Source organism: Castanea sativa, chromosome 11, assembly GCF_040712315.1.
Source record: "Castanea sativa cultivar Marrone di Chiusa Pesio chromosome 11, ASM4071231v1".
NCBI classification, from domain to species: domain Eukaryota; kingdom Viridiplantae; phylum Streptophyta; class Magnoliopsida; order Fagales; family Fagaceae; genus Castanea; species Castanea sativa.
In genome coordinates this window covers 4,739,255-4,757,040 of record NC_134023.1, presented here as the reverse complement: position 1 = coordinate 4,757,040, position 17,786 = coordinate 4,739,255, and the positions used below count along the sequence as shown (strand labels likewise).

Here is a 17,786-nt window from a genome sequence, read left to right as displayed (position 1 = left end):
GTATTCCTAGGGTATGACAATGTCTGTTTTACATTTCCTCTACCTTGTTAGGCCATACCCTTGGGATGTAGGCGATGCTTGTCTTTATCTTTCCTGTACCTTGCTTGGATTGCGTTCCTTGGTATGGCAATGTCTGGTTTACTTTTTCTGTACCTTCTGGGCCATAACTCTAGAACGTTGGCAATGTCTAGTTTACTTTCTTGCTATGTGTGTTTGCATTGTGCATGCTATATATATATATATATATATACCTGCTTGCTTATAGATGGTCATGCACTTTGTATGATGGACTCACATGTTTAGGAGAGCAACTCTATTATGATCATGGGTGCTCCTAACCTTTAAGTGTGAATATGCACTAAAGGCAACTGCTTTAGTTGCATATTCATGCTATTTTGTGTGCATGATCATCACAGTATGATTGTCTCGATCCTTGTCAGCTAGTGACAATGGTTTCCCTATGTATACGACATGCATCAACATGTTTGACGCTTTGATGAGCCTCGGCTCACATTAGTATGAAACCTTACTAGTGCGCCATAGCACACCAATTGCAAAACTCTGCCAGATTTTTTCTGTGAAAATGGGGCACCTTTGTTGCCGTCTTCTCACCCCAAAAGCTTGGTGAGAATAGAGTTTTGTGTACTATGACACACCTGAAGCAAAATGCTACCAATATTCCGCAAAGAAAATAAGGTGAAATGCTGCCAGATTTTAGTCATGGAAATTTGGCAACATTGGATACTATGAATTGATGTGTTTAGGTTCCTTGGGGATCGTTGAAATCCCTTCTTATGCTAATCCAAGCATTGGAATTTAGCATTTATAATTTACAAATCCAAAAAAAAAAGTTGTACCCAATACACATAACTCTTGCTTTTGTGGGGTCTAAAAGAGGTCATAGTAGGCGGTCTTACCCTCAAATTTGTTAGAAAACCCTTCTTATGCTAATCCAAGAACTAGAATTTAACAATTATAATTCAAAAATCCAAAAAAATGTTGTACCCAGTGCACATAACTCCGACTTTTTTGGGGTCTAAAAGAGGTCATGGTAGGCAGCCTTACCCCCAAATTTGTTAGAAAGAGCTGATTTCCAGACTCAAACTCGAAACCTACTGCTTTTGGTGGAAGACACTTGCCATTGCACTAAGGCTCAACTACTTGTAATTTACAAATCTAACCTCAAAAGTAAAATCCAGTGTAAATTCTTTTATTTTAACACACAGAAGATAAAACAACCTTGCAAATATTGCAATTTCAAATATTTCTATAACATTATCATTGAGAAAATGTTGAAAATTAATATATATTTGGTAGTATGATCATTTAAATTTTTGAACTTTGGCTTCTAGGTATTAAAAGATCAATACCTCAAAAATGAAAAATCCACCAGGTCTTAACATCAAAGCAACCCCATTGCAAAGATGGAGATGATCATCCATGCCATTTAGACCACCATCTAATGCAAGTCTCGGTTCATGTCTACCAACCTCAGCTTGTAGCCCAGGGATATTGTCACTCGGTATGTACGGTGGATTACTGACAATACCTGCAAGTTTTCCTCCCACATCCTTCAATGGTTTGAACCATGATCCTTGCCTTAATTCAATTACATCCTGAGTGGTTTGTAATGAAGTGCAGAAGAAGAAAGAAAAGAAATTAGAGATATTCTATTTTGCTGGAAGCAAGAGGGGAAAAAGATGAGAGTGAAAAGTAAGAAACCTAAAAAATTAATATGCTTCAATTTCTCATAGTAAAATAAAAGGCTAATTACAAATATTTACCATATCAACTAAGTTGCATTGTCCCACTAAAGTTTAAAACTGAGCAATCAATCCCCTAATGTTGCTTAAATTTTCAAAAGCCTCCCTACAAGATTTTTTTTGAAAGTCCTTGCCACGACAATGACTATGTTAGCCATTATAAGTACATTTGCATTAGGAACCTTAGGTGATGACTTGTTAATGCAATTGAAGATTATAAATAATGAGGAGAGTTGTGCATGTTAGTAAATTTAATTTAAAGAAAACCTATTAAGTAATCAACAAAGATTTCCCTTGCATTCCTGATATTGAACCCTCTAATACCACAATAACACAAGACACAATTACTAAAGCCATGATAATTGGGGCTACAGTTTATTATAGGAGGCATATAAGTGGCTAGGGTTTGGTTAAAAAGGGAATCAAGAACGCTGTAAAGGCTTTGGCCATCTTATTAAACATAATCTTTCAGTAAATTTCATTAGATCTAGTAGCAATACATTCACAAGCAAAAATGGAGGACTTATATGTTGAATAACAACAACAATCAGACCTTAGTCCCAAAATTTTGGGGTTAGCTATATAAACTCAACAGACTAGTCAAAGTAGGCCACATGTATTTTGTTCATAGCCAATCCCAAGCCCGGAAAAAGGAGAGTTACAGTAAGTTGCTGGCTAAAGTAAAATTTAGACACTCTATTATAAAAAGATCCACTCGTATGTTGAATAAATAGACAATCTAAAATTGGAGACTATCTTACCTATAAAAATAAAAAGTTGGAGACTATCTTTCACTTTCTACGTTGAATACTTGATTTGCTAGAGCAAATTTAAAACTTCCTGCATTCATTTCAACATGTAATATGGTCCAATATATGGATTGTGGGATGAACGCTATCATTGTTAGTGAGTTATCATGTGAAATTGTTGAAATTGGAACCATTACATTACAATGATAAATTCACTAACCTGAAGACCATACTTCTGCACATTAAAAGCTGCCACAGACAGTGCAACAGGGCTTAAATCTGTTGCAATGACCCTCCCACAACTCCCCAAAATCCTCCCAATTCCAATAGCAAGTGCACCACTTCCAGTTCCTAAATCTGCCCACAATCCCTCTCTTAATCCTTCATTATTTGACACCACATCAGCCACCAAGTCAACAATGAGTTTGGTCTCAGGTCTGGGAATCAAAACCCCCATCTTGGACACTCAACACCAAGTCCCTCCAATGCTCACACCCAACTAGATACTGAAAAGGCCTCCTCTCTTCAATCCTCTGCTTCCACAGATTGTAAAGCTCTTCTATGCCCGTCCTTAATCTTACATTTGTTTGATTGTTTTCAATACCCATTTGGGAAAACACAGTGTGATCCTCAATTGCATCTTCCATGAGCCACTTAAGCTCCCTGCACAATAGGCCTGAGTCTGTACCATCATCGGAGTCTAGAAAGGTTGACCCAACTGAAGAAGCAAGCTTTTTGGCCCAATCATGCCATTTCCGGAGGTCAGAAACAGAAGCTGAGTGCGGTGGTGGTCTTAGAAAGAGAGGGATTTGAGGCTTCAAAGAGGTGGGTGGGGATGACATCGAAGAAAAGCAAGCGGGTCGAAGAAGATTGGTACATATAGAGGGTTTAACAAAGATTGATAAATTAGAAGGAAAACATCCACGTATGAAGCTTACCTTCATTTTTTGGCAATATCAATGTCAGAAAAATGTAGATTTCTCTATGCTACAATATCATTCTTAAACCTGGAACAAAATTAAATAACCCCCAAAAAATAAAGCTACAAACTTCTATAACATCAACATCATCCTGCCAAAAATTCTCACCACCCACCTTATAACAAAACCAAATTCTGATTTCACCATAAACCCATTAAAGATGCTCCTATATACACTATGATCAGAGCAAGAATTAAAGGCCTAGACTTCAAATTTCATACACAGCATTGAAATTTCTCTATTGAATTCTCTACCACTCTCCTAGTTCTGAGTGTACCAATAACTTGGCTTCTAACAATAATGAAAAGCTGAAGACAGAGACTGAAGCAAGAATGTCTAAACTTAACAGAAACATGACACTAAAAGGTTTCGACACTTCAGATTGGCTCTCAAATTCAAACATTATACGAGGTAAGGAGAGAGAAAGATTTAAACTTAAAACCAAGCAGGGCCCTTCACTGGGCTTTTAGAATTGAAATTAGAGTTTTTATGTATCATTCATTGATTAGAAGAAGAAGAAATTTGTGCGTGAATTTTCGTGGCTAAAGTAATGTTCCCCATTTTCTAAGCAACTAAACAAAAGGAAATGAAAGAAGAAGAATGAGACCTGGAGAACTTCACAGCCAGTTCAAGGAGATGAAAAAGTGTGAGGTACGGTTGGGGAAAAGTTTTGTTAGAGATAGGGGTTTATGGGGTTTTTTTTTTTTTTTTGGAAGGTAATTTATGGGCTTTTTTTTTTTGTTAAAGTGATTTATGGGCTTTTTTTATTATTTATTTTTAGAATATGTTCTAAACATTGGATCAAATCAACTTCAATCAGTAAAAACTGGAAACGGAATCTTTTTTCCAATTTTGTGGTCCGTTTTAATTTTAAAACCATATTTAAATTCATTTTGAAACTCAACTTTTTTTTTTTTTAAGAAAAAGAACTTGTCTATATTGACTAATAAATTATGCTTAAATAAAATAGGAAAAAGAAAGCTTAAGCATATTTTAAAACTTAAATTTTAAATAAATTAAGATCAAGTATTAAGCCTTTGTATTAGAAATTAGAATTCATTTTCCTCTCCCTTATGTGTGTGTTTGTTTCTTAAAAAAAAAAAAGGATCAAGTATTATGTTACATAATTAACAAGGGAGTCATCTAAAGTTCATATAAATAATATTGGAAAGTCACGTAACTACTCCTATATATATCATATAAATTGAAAACTTTTGGTGTTTACTAATTTTTTCTGACATTACTATGTAGGCTTTTGAAAATTGATATTTTTCTACATTAGAGCATTTTATAAAAAGTTATTCTAATTAAAATTAAGATTGACATTTCATACATCTAATAAGCTTAAACCCTAAAATAAGAATTGAATCCTAGGAAAGAAAGTAAGGAAATTGAATAAGCAGGTTTAAAATACAAATTATTTGCAAAAAGGCAAAATCAATTGCCTGTGTGTTAAATATGTACAAATATTAATTCAAGAAATCATTTCATGAATGAAGTAAAGCCTAAATCAATAATCCATCCCTAAAACATCGACTGTATTACTTATAATAGCTTGAGAACTATGAATTAAGTGACAAATTCAAAACATTGTACTCAAAATGATTTTATATATAGTTCGTAATCACCAAGTAGTTTATGACAATATCTATTCAGCATTGTTTCTTTCCTTACAATTTCAACCACAGGAAATTAATGAAAATATGTAGTAAACCTTAACTCATCGAGAGAGAGAGAGAGAGAGAGAGAGAGAGAGAGAGAGAGAGAGAGAGAGAGAGAGAGAGAGAGAGAGAGAGAGAGAGAGAGAGAGAGAGAGAGAGAGAGAGAGAGAGAGAGAGGTATTAAAATTAATAAGAGTAGTTGCTACTTGCTATCGATGTGATATGCTCCCAAACTTTTTTCACAAAGTTTCTCTGAACTTAAGAAAACAGTATATTAGATTATATTATCATTTTACTATTTCTAAGCATATTATGCATTCTTCCTCAAAAAAAGAAGCATATTATGCGTTCATACAATATTTTCCTTGTGTCACACATATTAGGGAAAGTTTAGACTTAAATATCTTTAATGATTTTTTATATAAAAAGTTGGATGTAATATTAACTAAATCCATTAACTATTAATTTTATCTATAATTTATAATTAATATTATATTATACTAATAAGTAATTTGTGTAATGCACACAAAAGTTCAGTAAAATATGATATTCTTAGGGTTATAAAATGCAAATTAGAATAAAAAACAAAGATAAGAAATAAAATCAAGAGAGTCAATATTATGACATAAAACAAACGGAGGTGTTGAGGGTTCGTAGTGGATGCTCCACCCACATCAACTAAGGTTTGTTTTCTATATTTTCATTATGATTAATTATTCTGCTTTCCCTTTCTTGGGAGCGCATTCATAATTTATCAATGCTAAATCCAAGAAAAAATTTACCAATATAAAAATAGCATTAATGCACTACAAGAGTGTAGAGCAGCCAAACTCTGCTCTGGCTTCTCTACACTCTAGTAGTGCATTAATGCTTTTTTTTTTTTTTTGCTGAATTAATGCTACTTTTCAATTGGTAAGGGTTTTCTAGAATTCAGTATTAAAAAATTATGAATGTGCTTCCAAGAAAGTGAAGGAAGAATAATTAATCATAATGAAAAATGTGTGTATGTCATCATTTTAAAGCGTACAATTTATGTACACCCCATAACTATAAGAGCCCATATCTAATACAAACTTGTTTATCTAACTCTGCCTTGCACTAAAATTTCTCCAATTTCCTGCTTTTCTAGACCAATGAAGCTTCACAACCCCAATTTTCCTACCTTATGCTCTACATACTTTCGTATGATTCTACTATTTACCATAATTACCATACTATGCTTGCATCCTGCCACTTCTGCTGACATTCCAACAAATGAAACAAATCATTTCGCTTTGCTCAAATTCAAAGAATCCATTGCTAATGATCCATATGGAATCTTGGACCCATGGAATCATTCTATTCAGTTCTGCAACTGGTATGGCATTACATGTGGCCGCCGCCATCAAAGAGTCACGACCTTGGCACTACAGGGGCATAAATTGCGTGGCACCATTACATCTTACATTGGAAACCTTACCTTTCTTATAGCCATCAACCTCCAAAACAACAGCTTTTATGGTGAACTTCCAAAGGAAGTTGGTCATTTGTTTCGTTCGACTGCAACATTTCAATCTTTCAAATAACACGCTGGGAGGAGAAATTCTAGCCAGCTTGACCAACTGCTCCGAACTCAAGGTAATTGACTTTTCATGGAACAAACTTATTGGGAACATCCCCATGGAGCTTGGCTCTTTGTCAAAGCTTCTTTATTTTTGAGTTACCACAAACAATTTGACAGGAAGAATCCCACCTTTCTTGGGAAATCTTTCATTTCTCGAATTTTTTTCCGTAGTCTTTAATAATTTAGAGGGAAATATTCCAGAGAGCAAAGGCTGTTTGAAGCTTATCATTTTTCACAGTTGGATCCAATAAGCTAAATGGTATGGTCCCTTCCTCTCTCTACAATTTATCATCTATCAGCATATTAGTATTTGAAATCAACCAACTTAGTGGCACTCTTCCAGCAAACATAGGCTTCACTCTCCCTAATCTTAAATTATTTAAAATTGGTGGTAATAATTTCTGAAGAGGATAAAATAGGAGACGGATCTCTCCTTGAAGCATGACAGTACAGTATTGACATGTGGATGGTCGACAGGTCAATGTTACAAGGACACGTAGTGGACGGTTGTAACATCTGGCCTCCGTTTGTATTGATTAGGCTTTAAGGATTCCTAACCAGAATCAACTTGCATCTCGCGATAAGTTTGATATGGGTTTGCTTGATCTCCACGCAAATGTGAATAAGGAGAGTTCTTGCGTGAGACGTTTAACCATAATCAAAAGACTCCTATAAGGAAAAGACTCTATAAAGTATGCAGAATCGAAGAGGTGCTATCCTAAAGGAAAGGGTTTCCTGGCCAAGGCATAGATGATAACCCTATACTAATATAAATACCCCAAAGCCCTCATAAATCAAGGTACGCATAATTGACTAAACTCTGGCACTTTAGGGTTGTGAAAAGTTCTAACTCGACCTTCGGAGGGTTTTTGGCCGGCACCACATTGGTGCTCTCTGATAGGTCTTTGTTTTTCATTTTGTAGGTGTTGTTTCGATTTAAGAATGCGTGTAACTTACTGGTGATTTTTTCGGCATCATCAAATTCTTTATGCAACGCATCTAAGCTTAAAATAATTGACCTAGGGTCTAATAACTTAGTGGGATCAGTTCCGAAAAATTTGGGATATCTACTAGATCTTGAACAACTACGTCTAGGTCTTAATAACTTAGGAGGGGATTTGGACTTCGTAACATCTTTATGAAACTGTAGCAAATTGAAAGTGTTGTCAATTGCATCAAACCACTTCAAAGGTGTTGTGCCCAATTCTATTGGCAACTTGTCAACAAAACTTAATGAATTGTATTTAGGAGGCAACAAAATATTAGGAACGATTCCTGCATCTTTGCATAATCTTATCAACTTAATTAGCTTGTGCATGGAAGAGAATCTTTTCATAGGTGTGATACCTGCTTATTTTGGGAAGTTCCAAAAGATGCAAGGATTGTTTTTATGGGGCAACAATTTGTCAGGCAAAATCCCAAGCTCCACTAGTAACCTCACTCAATTGGTTGATTTAGACTTTTCTCAAAACAATTTAGAAGGAAACATACCTCCAAGTATTGGTAACTGCCAAAGTTTGTAACAATTGGATGTTTCATAAAATTACCTCAGTGGAGTTATATTAAGGTTTTTTCTCTTTACTCTTTGTCGCTATTACTCAATCTTTCCTACAACTCATTTAGTGGAAATTACCAATTGAAGTTAGCAATTTGAAAAATATTAATTCTCTAGACGTCTCTAAAAACAACTTGTCCGGTGAAATTCCCACAACGATTGGAAATTAATTGAATTTAGAAAACCTCTACTTGCAAGGGAATTCCTTTGAAGGAATCATACCTTCATCCATGGCTTATTTGAAAGGCCTTGAACTTTTGGATGTTTTGCGAAACAACTTATCAGGATTTATTCCAAAGGTTCTATCAGAACTTTTATTTTTAAAACACTTGAACATTTCGTTCAATGATATTGAGGGTCCACTACCAACTGTTGGAGTTTTCAAAAATGTAGATGCAATATCAATTATTGGAAACAATAAGCTTTGTGGGGGTATTCCACAATTACATCTACCAAAATGCCCCAAAGTTACAAAATCAAGAAAGTCTCTTGCTTCTAGAACAATAATCACAACTATTTGTGTGGTTGCTTGTCTCCTTCTATTTTCATCATTTATTGTCCTTTATTGGAGGAAAAAATATAAAAATAAATCATCTCCTATAGTCTCAAAGATAGATCTCCTTTCAACAATTTCGTACAAAATGCTTCATCAAGCAACTAATGAATTTTCTCTCAATAATTTGATTGGATCTAGTAGTTTTGGATCAGTTTACAAAGGAGTTCTTAATCAAGAAGAAATGTTAGTTGCAGTAAAAGTCCTAAAGTTTCAAACTAAAGGAGCTACCAAGAGTTTGATGGCGGAATGCAATGTCTTGAGAAATGTTCGACACCGAAATCTTGTGAAGATCTTAACATGTTGCTCCAGTATCAATTATAAAGGCGATGAATTTAAAGCTCTTTGTATTTGAATTCATGACAAATGGGAGCTTAGATATGTGGCTACATCCAATGGCAGATTGCGAAAATCAATAAAAAAATTTGAGCTTCCTTCAAAGAATAATTATTGCAATTGATGTGGCTTCTGCATTAAATTATATGCACAATCATTGTCAGCAACGAGTCAAAATCTTCTGTCCCACTCTTCTTGCTCCACTATATATTCCACAAATAAAAACATGCCACATGTCCATCTGTTTTATTAAATGCTAAATTTATGCCTTCTATTATTTTATTTTCCTAAAATATTAATAAAACAGATAGACATATGACATGTTTTTATTTGTGGAGTATATAATGGAGTAGGAAGAGTGGGATAGAGGATTTGGACTTATCAGCAACAAATCATATATTGTGATTTAAAGCCAAGCAATATTCTTCTCGATAGTGAGATGATTGCTCATGTATGTGACTTTGGTCTAGTGAGACTCCTAACAAGCACTGATGATTCTTCCTAGAAGTGTACTAGTATAATTGGGTTAAAAGGATCTATCAACTATGTTGCTCCAGGTATAACCTCTCTTATTAGTTTTAAATCCTTAACAATCCTATAATATGTTGCTTTTCTCTTTGTTACTTTATCAAAAGATAAGAATTAACTACTTGTATTTTTGAGCATATAAGCTTTTTAATATTCGTAAAATTAGTATAAACATATTAACATAGTCTCTTGCTTACTATTTCTTTGTCTCTTATAACAAATATTCACTTGAGAACATACAAGCACATAATTAATTTTACATAAAATTTAAAATAAATTAATTAATAGCAAAAATAAGACTCATACTCTGAGAAATGCCTAAGTTAATTTGGTGATGGACATTTCAATCCTTTGGCTAAGCTTCATATCTTCTTTGTATGCATATATTTCAATCAAATTGAACATGCAAACAAAAAAAAGTAATTTGGCCTCTCAAGATAAAGTTTCGTACATTTTCCTTCCATTGCGAAAGTAATATCATATGTCATATTATTTTTCCGTATAGATGCATTTCATTTTCTTTGAATTTGCATTTTGTAGACCTTAATCCATTTCATTATAGATAGAAATTGCCTAATTTTTTTCCATTCCATGAGTTGAAGAGTATGGCATGGGTGGGGGGGCATTGACTGAGGGGGATGTATATTGATGGTGAACTAAAAATCTAACCAACTCTAACTCGTCCATAGGAGGCGTCCAGAGCAGAAGGGACATCCTGCATAAGAAGGTTGTTCATGGAAGGATGACCGTCCATGGAAACGAGGTACATTCGTTAGGAAGGCTCCTAAAAGACTCCCTAACACTTAGGGAATTCTCAAGTGTGGATTAGCCTACAAGAGCTGGTGATGGAACCACATGTTATTATTCCAAGGCATGAGTGAGATCCAGGTTCATTGCTACAACTTCTTATTAAATACTTAACTTCCAATGACAGTTATATGAAAAAATATATAACTCCTATAGCGGTTGTGGAAGTTATCTTTGGACCCTCTGACCTCCTCAAATACAGGGAAAGTTACAAATCTAATAACCGTTTCCAGTGCGCACTATATAAACACCCATTCAGACCAAAAAAGGGAATGTTTTTACAATTCCTAAAAAGTTGGAACTCTAGAACTTGAGAGAGAAACTAACTTTGGCATCAGAGGGTTCTTGGCCGGTCCACTCCAATCACCTTTGATCATTTGTTCTTTCTATTTCAGGCCTTCAAAATAGTCGCTAGCCCTTTGAAGCACAAAGCATCTAGTCTACTGATTTTCTTCGCATCATCATATATAGCTATGGAGTCCTTGTGCTGGAAATGTTTATAGGAAGGATGCCCATTGATGATATGTTTAAAGATGGTCTTTGTAATTTTGTTAAGATGGCATTACCAAAAAGACTTGCTCAAGTTGTTGACCCAATGATTTTGCCAAGAGAAGTTGAAGAATTGGGAGTTGCAACTGCAGTAATGATGGCAACAGAAAAAGATGACAATGATAATGAAATTGAAGTAGAAGAAGCTAATTATATTGAGGATTCTAGGCAATTTGATGTTGACATGCAAAAGTGCTTACTCTCAATTCTTAACATTGGAATCTTATGATCATTGGAATCCCCAGAAGAAAGAATGAGTATGGAGGAAGTCACTAATTAGATCTAAAGTTAGAATCGACTTTGATTTTTTTTTTTTTTTGTGTGTGTTTGTTTTGGGGTGTTGTTTGGGCTTAATTTTTTCTACTGGGCTAATATACTAAATTGTTTTTTAAAAAAAATCTAAAGGACCACTGTCCAGTCTGCCCCCCCCCCCCTCCCCCCACATCCAACAATAGCTCCATTCCTGAATTAGCGAATTTTGCTTTGAACTCACCCAAGCCTGCCTCTAACATCTTTCTTTATTTTTGATAGGATTTGATACCCTTCCTTTGGTAGCAAATATAATATATAGATGCCCACCATCCAATCTTACATATGGATTCTCTATTCTATGTCCCTTCCCTTTGAGGTTCCTAATGGCCCAATCCCCATAAACATGTGTCTGGAAAGATCACTAAATAAAGAAATGGCTCATGCTTTCAACACAACCATTGCATCGTAAACAAAAAAGTGTCACTTGTGTAACCCATTGGGACAGCCTACCTCTAGTGGTTAATTTATTCTTGATCACCAATAAGCCAATGAGAGCATGCTTTGGTATGGCAAGGTTGAACCACAAGAGCTTCCACCAGTCCACCACCTCAACCTTATGCCTCATATAAGCAACCTGACTTGATGACGGTCCACTTAGCCTTATCCTCTTCTTTTAGATCTATGAGACTTAATTGGCTTTAAATTATGACTAAATCCTCAGATGTAGCAGGCTTCCAAACCAAAGTTCTACTTTTTAGGACTGAATCCACCGTAATTAGCCTCATAGCTAATTGTTGCATCATATATAATCCTATAAATTTCCAAATTTAAGTAGAAGTATTCCAACTAGGTGCCAATGATAATGCCATAGGAAGAACTGGGGTCTGGAACATAGCGTTGGCTTTTGGATATCATATCGAACCCAAACACAAGTTCATCATATAAGCAAATCAGACTATTAAAGATATATTAGTCCATTAGCATAGGCCCAAGCCTAATACTATTTTGTGTGCAATCCACGTCTCTTACTTGTACTATGAGTCTATTAGTTTAGGGTTTAGTCTACTATATATACCCATGTTATGGTTCATTGTAACACAGGTTTTGTACTATACTCTTATATGATAAAGATGTAGCCCTTAAGGGTTTCCTCTGTGGATGTAAGTCGAAAGATTGAACCACGTAAACCTCGTGTCTTATGTTCCTATTTTATGCTTCTATCTTCCACATCTATTCATGCATATTCAACATGGAATATATATATCATAGCTAATATTTAACATAGTATCAGAGCCATTGCTCTAATTTTCTTGTGTCTTGTAGTCTTGTCTTCATTGATATTTTCCGCTACCTCAACTTCTTCGGTTAGTAAACCTTTTCGGTGCCCTCTCTTAATTGATCTTCTGCCTTCAGAGGTCCTCAAGGTTGAATCTCCACTGCCAAAAGCTCACTCTCCACCACTAAGACCATTGCCTTGGTCGAATCTCTCACATTGGATCTCTAATTAGGACATAAGAAATATCATCGTGTAGATCTTCAACCACTCTACACAACACCGCCAGAATCATTACCATCTGACCATCCACGCGCCACCATGCGCCAATCAAAGTTTCGGCAAAATTCTTCCATGCACCTCACATGCCATTAGGGTTGCTCTGATCTAGTCGCTGCCGTAACTATTGGAATCATTTTTCTCCTATCTACATCGTCGGCAAAGAATCGACCTCATCAGACATCTCACGCGCCCTCATGTACAGCCAAAACTTTTACAGCGTCATCTACGTGCCTCATGGGCTACAGGCACCTCCTCAGTGCCCACTAACGTCATCTGACACGTCACCCTACCACGCCAGCCCTAACTAACGTCATTGACATGTGCTCAGTCTCCTGTTTTCGTCATACTGACGTCATCTACTTATGTGAGCACCACATCAGCCGCTAATGTCTTCATGCGTACGTCATCTGCTGACCTGTCGCGTCAGTCGCCGTTGACTTTGACTGTTGTTGACCATTGACTTTTTGTTAGGTTTGACTTTTTGTAGTCTAGGTGCTCCTTACCTAGTTTTTCACGTAGATTTCATTTTTGCATATTTTTCTCCTAAATGAAGAACAAGGACAGGTCTTCTTCTTATTGCAACAATCGTCGCCGACAATCCAACACAAGTTTTTGCAAATTTTGCAAATGTCTTGGCCATAATATTGAGACTTGCTATTATCGTAACAAATCAGTTGTTTCCATTTCTACTTCTACTATTGCTAACACTAAGAGTATCCAACCAATGGCTCTCGTCTCCACACAGTCTAAGTCTTCTGGATCCATTATCACCATTTTTGCAATTGACCTTCAAAACATCATCGCTAATACCATTCATATGATTGATAATGCATCTTATTCCTCTTCTCTCTTAGTTTTATCTGGTATGTCTCCTTGCTCTTGGCTTATGGATTCTGCTTGTGGCAACCACATGACACCTCACTCTTCCTTATTTTCTCAACTTAATCCTACACCACACCCTCTTAATATTCGCACAGCTAATGGTTCCACAATGTTTGGTCATAAAATAGATTCTATCTTGACTTCCAACCTCTCTGTTCCTAGGGTCTTTAATGTTCCTAACCTTTCTTACAATTTATTTTTTGTGGGTTATCGCATTACCTTTGATTATTCTGGGTGTATTGTGCAGGATCCGAGGACGGGACAGGAGCTTAGGAGCAGTTCCAGAGTTGGGCGTCTGTTTCCTGTGGACAACCTTTGTCTTTCACCTATTGCTCCTGTTTCTGTTGCTACTACAGTTGTTACAGTTTCTTCTATTCCTTCCCTTGTACTTTGGCATGCCTATCTTGGTCACGCATCTTCTTCTTGGGTACAACCTTTGGCTTCTAGAGGTTTTTTAGGTTCAATGACCACAAAAAATTTTGATTGTGTTTCTTGTCAGTCAGGAAAACAACCAGCTTTGCCTTTCAATACTAGTGAATCAATGTCCACTGATATCTTTAACCTAATTCATTCTGGTGTCTAGGGGCCTTCCTCTGTCTCTAGTATTGGCGGATCTTGATATTTTGTTGTCTTAGTTGATGATTATTCCCGCTATAGTTAGATTTTTCATATGAAACATCGTTCTGAATTATTGCAAGTATATTCTAATTTTGTAAAAATGGTTGAAACTCAATTTTCCAAACGTATCAAAATTTTTCGATTTGATAATGCTCTTGAATACACTTAATATGCTTTCCAAGCTGTTTTGCATTCCTATGGCACTATTTATCAACTAACTTGTCTAGGTTCCTCTCAGCAAAATGGTAAAGCTGATCGAAAACTTCGTCATATTCTTGACATTGTTTGTGCTCTCCTTCTTTTTGCCAAAGTTCCTACTCCTTTTTGGGGCGAAGTTGCTCTTCATGCTATTAATTGCATTCCCAATCCTGTCATCCAAAATCAAACTCCATATGAGCACCTTTTTGGGTCGCCTCCAGACTGTCACCACCTTCACTCCTTTGGTTCTGCCTGTTTCGTTCTTCTTCAGCCATATGAGTATAACAAACTTGAGCCTCGGTCTAGGCTTTTTTGTTTTCTTGGCTATGGCAAAACTCAAAAGGGGTATGGATGTTATGATCCTGTCTTTCATCATCTTCGTATCTCTTGTAATGTTGTCTTTTAGGAACATCTCTCCTTTTCTAGCTCTCTCACTTCCGTGCCTCCCTATCTACCGCTTCTGTCTTAAATCTTTTTCAAGATAAGCCACATCTTCCTTCTATAGTTACTCCTAATCCTCCTATAGACTTCTCTATTCAACCACTAGATATTTTTGATGCCTCTCCTGGATCACCCTCTAATGAATAGGTGGAAGATGAATAGGTTGAAGACGAGTCACCTAACCCTGAGCTTAGATCTCCTGCTCCTGCTCCGCCTGAAGATCTTGTACAAGACAATCCACCTCGTCACTCAACTCAGGTAAGATCCATTCCTGCACATTTACTTGACTATCATTGTTATACTACTCTTGCTACGCTACAAGAGCCTCAGACCTATCATGAGGCCGCCACTGACGCTTTATGACAAATTGCAATGAAAGAGGAACTTGATGCATTATCTAAAAACCATACTTGGAAATTGGTGACTCTCCCTCTAGGAAATTTGTGGTTGGTTGTAAGTGAATCTATAAGATTAAGACTCGCTCTGATGGGTCCATTGAGCGATAAGAGGCTCGTCTTGTTGTCAAAGGTTCTACACAGGAGTATGAGATTGATTATGAAGAGACCTTGACTTCAGTTGCTTGCATCTCATCTATTTCTGCCCTCTTAGCTATTGTCGCTATTAGTAAATGGGACATTTTTTAGATGGATGTTAAAAATGCCTTCCTTGATGGGAATTTAAATGAAAAAGTTTATATGCAACCTCCTCCTAGTCTCTCTATTGAACCAAACAAGGTTTGTCACCTTCAACGTGCACTTTATGACCTTAAATAAACTCCATAAGCTTGGTTTTTCAAGTTTAGGTCTACCATCTCTCGCTTGGGTTACATTGCCAGTCATTATGATTTTGCCTTATTTCTTCGTCACACTAACAAAAACACCATTTTGCTTCTCCTATATATGGATGATATAATCATAACTGGTGATGACCTTAGTGGCATTCAAGAACTCAAGGATTTTCTCAGTCAGTAGTTTGAGATGAAAGATCTTGGACATTTCAACTACTTCTTGGGTCTTGAAATCACTCATTCCACAAATGGTCTTTATATAACTCAGGCCAAGTATGCTTCTAAACTTTTGTCTCGAGCTGGACTCACTGATAGCAAGACTGTTGACACTCCAATTGAACTTAATGCACATTTGACTCTTTTGGGGGGGAAACCATTGTCTAATCCCTTTTTTTACAGACGATTGGTTGGCAGCCTAGTTCATCTCACTGTCACTCGTCCAGACATTTTCTATGTTGTTCACCAGATAAGCCAGAATTTGTCCGCTCCACGGTCGACTCACTATGCTGCTGTTCTGCGCATTCTTCAATACCTGAAGGACACTCTCTTCCATGGCCTTTCTACTTCACTCAGTCTCCCTTTGTACTCCGTGCATTCTCTTATGCTGATTAGGTAGGAGATCCCACTTATTGTAGGTCTACCACTAGTTATTGCTTTCTTCTTGGTTTTTCTCTGATTTTTCGGTGAAGCAAGAAACAAACCCTTGTGGCTCGCTCCAATATTGAAGCAGAATATCGTGCCCTTGCTGATACCACATCTGAACTCCTTTGTCTACGATGGTTTCTTAAAGACTTAGGTGTATCCACATCCTCCGCTACTCCTCTTTATTGTGACAACCAAAGTGCCATTCATATTGCTCACAATGATGTCTTCCATGAACGGACTAAACACATAGAGATCGATTGTCATTTTATCCATTATTATCTTGTCCATGGTGCTCTCAAGCTATTCTCGGTCTCCTCTAAAGATCAACTTGTAGATATCTTCACCATGTCACATCCTAAGGGATGCCTTCATGCTTTGGTTGACAACTTCAAATTGGTCTCATACCCACCTTGAGTTTGAGGGGGGCTGTTAACTTGTAATAAGTTGTGGGTTTTAGGCCCATCTTGTTTACTTGTACTACACACTCTGTCTCCTATATAAAGGCACTCTTGTATATTTTATTATTTGAGAAATACAATAAATTTATTCAGTATTTCTAACATAGAACATTTTTTTTTTTAAATCCATCTACAATAAAGTCCATTCCAAGATGTATCTCATAATCCACTACCTACATTGAAGTCTGACCCAGCTCAATCTTCAAAATCAAGCCCCAGTCTATCCAATGAATACTGAATACACCATTTCTAACTTAATAAATTTGTATTCACAATCCAGCCAGTGAAACTCACATTTCAACTTTCAAGCACAAGCTCGCATTTTGTTATGTTTTAGGGATTTTATGGATTTTCACGTAAGACACACGTATTGTACTATTGTTTTTTACTAAAGAATATTCTTTTTGATGAGTCCATAAAAATTATTAAGGTCATCCATCTTAATGGACAGTCATTGCGTCATTAGTAGGCCATCAAAGATAGATGAGTAACTGCCCAACACATTCAATAACGATCATCAAAGACCTTAAACCCTCTCATCAAGATAAAGAACGTTACAATTAGGGTAATAATCACCCCTATTTATGTCCAACAGCTACCTATGTCATCTATAAAAAGGACAATTTGTCCATTTGCTAAGGTACGTTAGAAACTATTACAAAATACCATCTATATATGAAAGATCTGGGTTGATACTAACTTAAGCATCGGAGGCTCACCCATCGGGCACAACCCGGTGGTCTTTTCGATGAACTCTCTTTATCTCGCAGGTCATACAAGATCACTAAGAGCTCCGAATTGGACGAGTGACCCAACTAACGATTTTGGCATCATCAGTTTGGCGCCGTCTGTGGGAAAAGACAATT

At 36.3% G+C, this 17,786-nt stretch overlaps 1 pseudogene; it reads right to left on the bottom strand.

The window, feature by feature from the left end:
• Nucleotides 1-1,234: 1,234 nt before the first annotated feature.
• Nucleotides 1,235-4,050, bottom strand: LOC142617640 (uncharacterized; annotated as a pseudogene).
• Nucleotides 4,051-17,786: the final 13,736 nt, after the last annotated feature.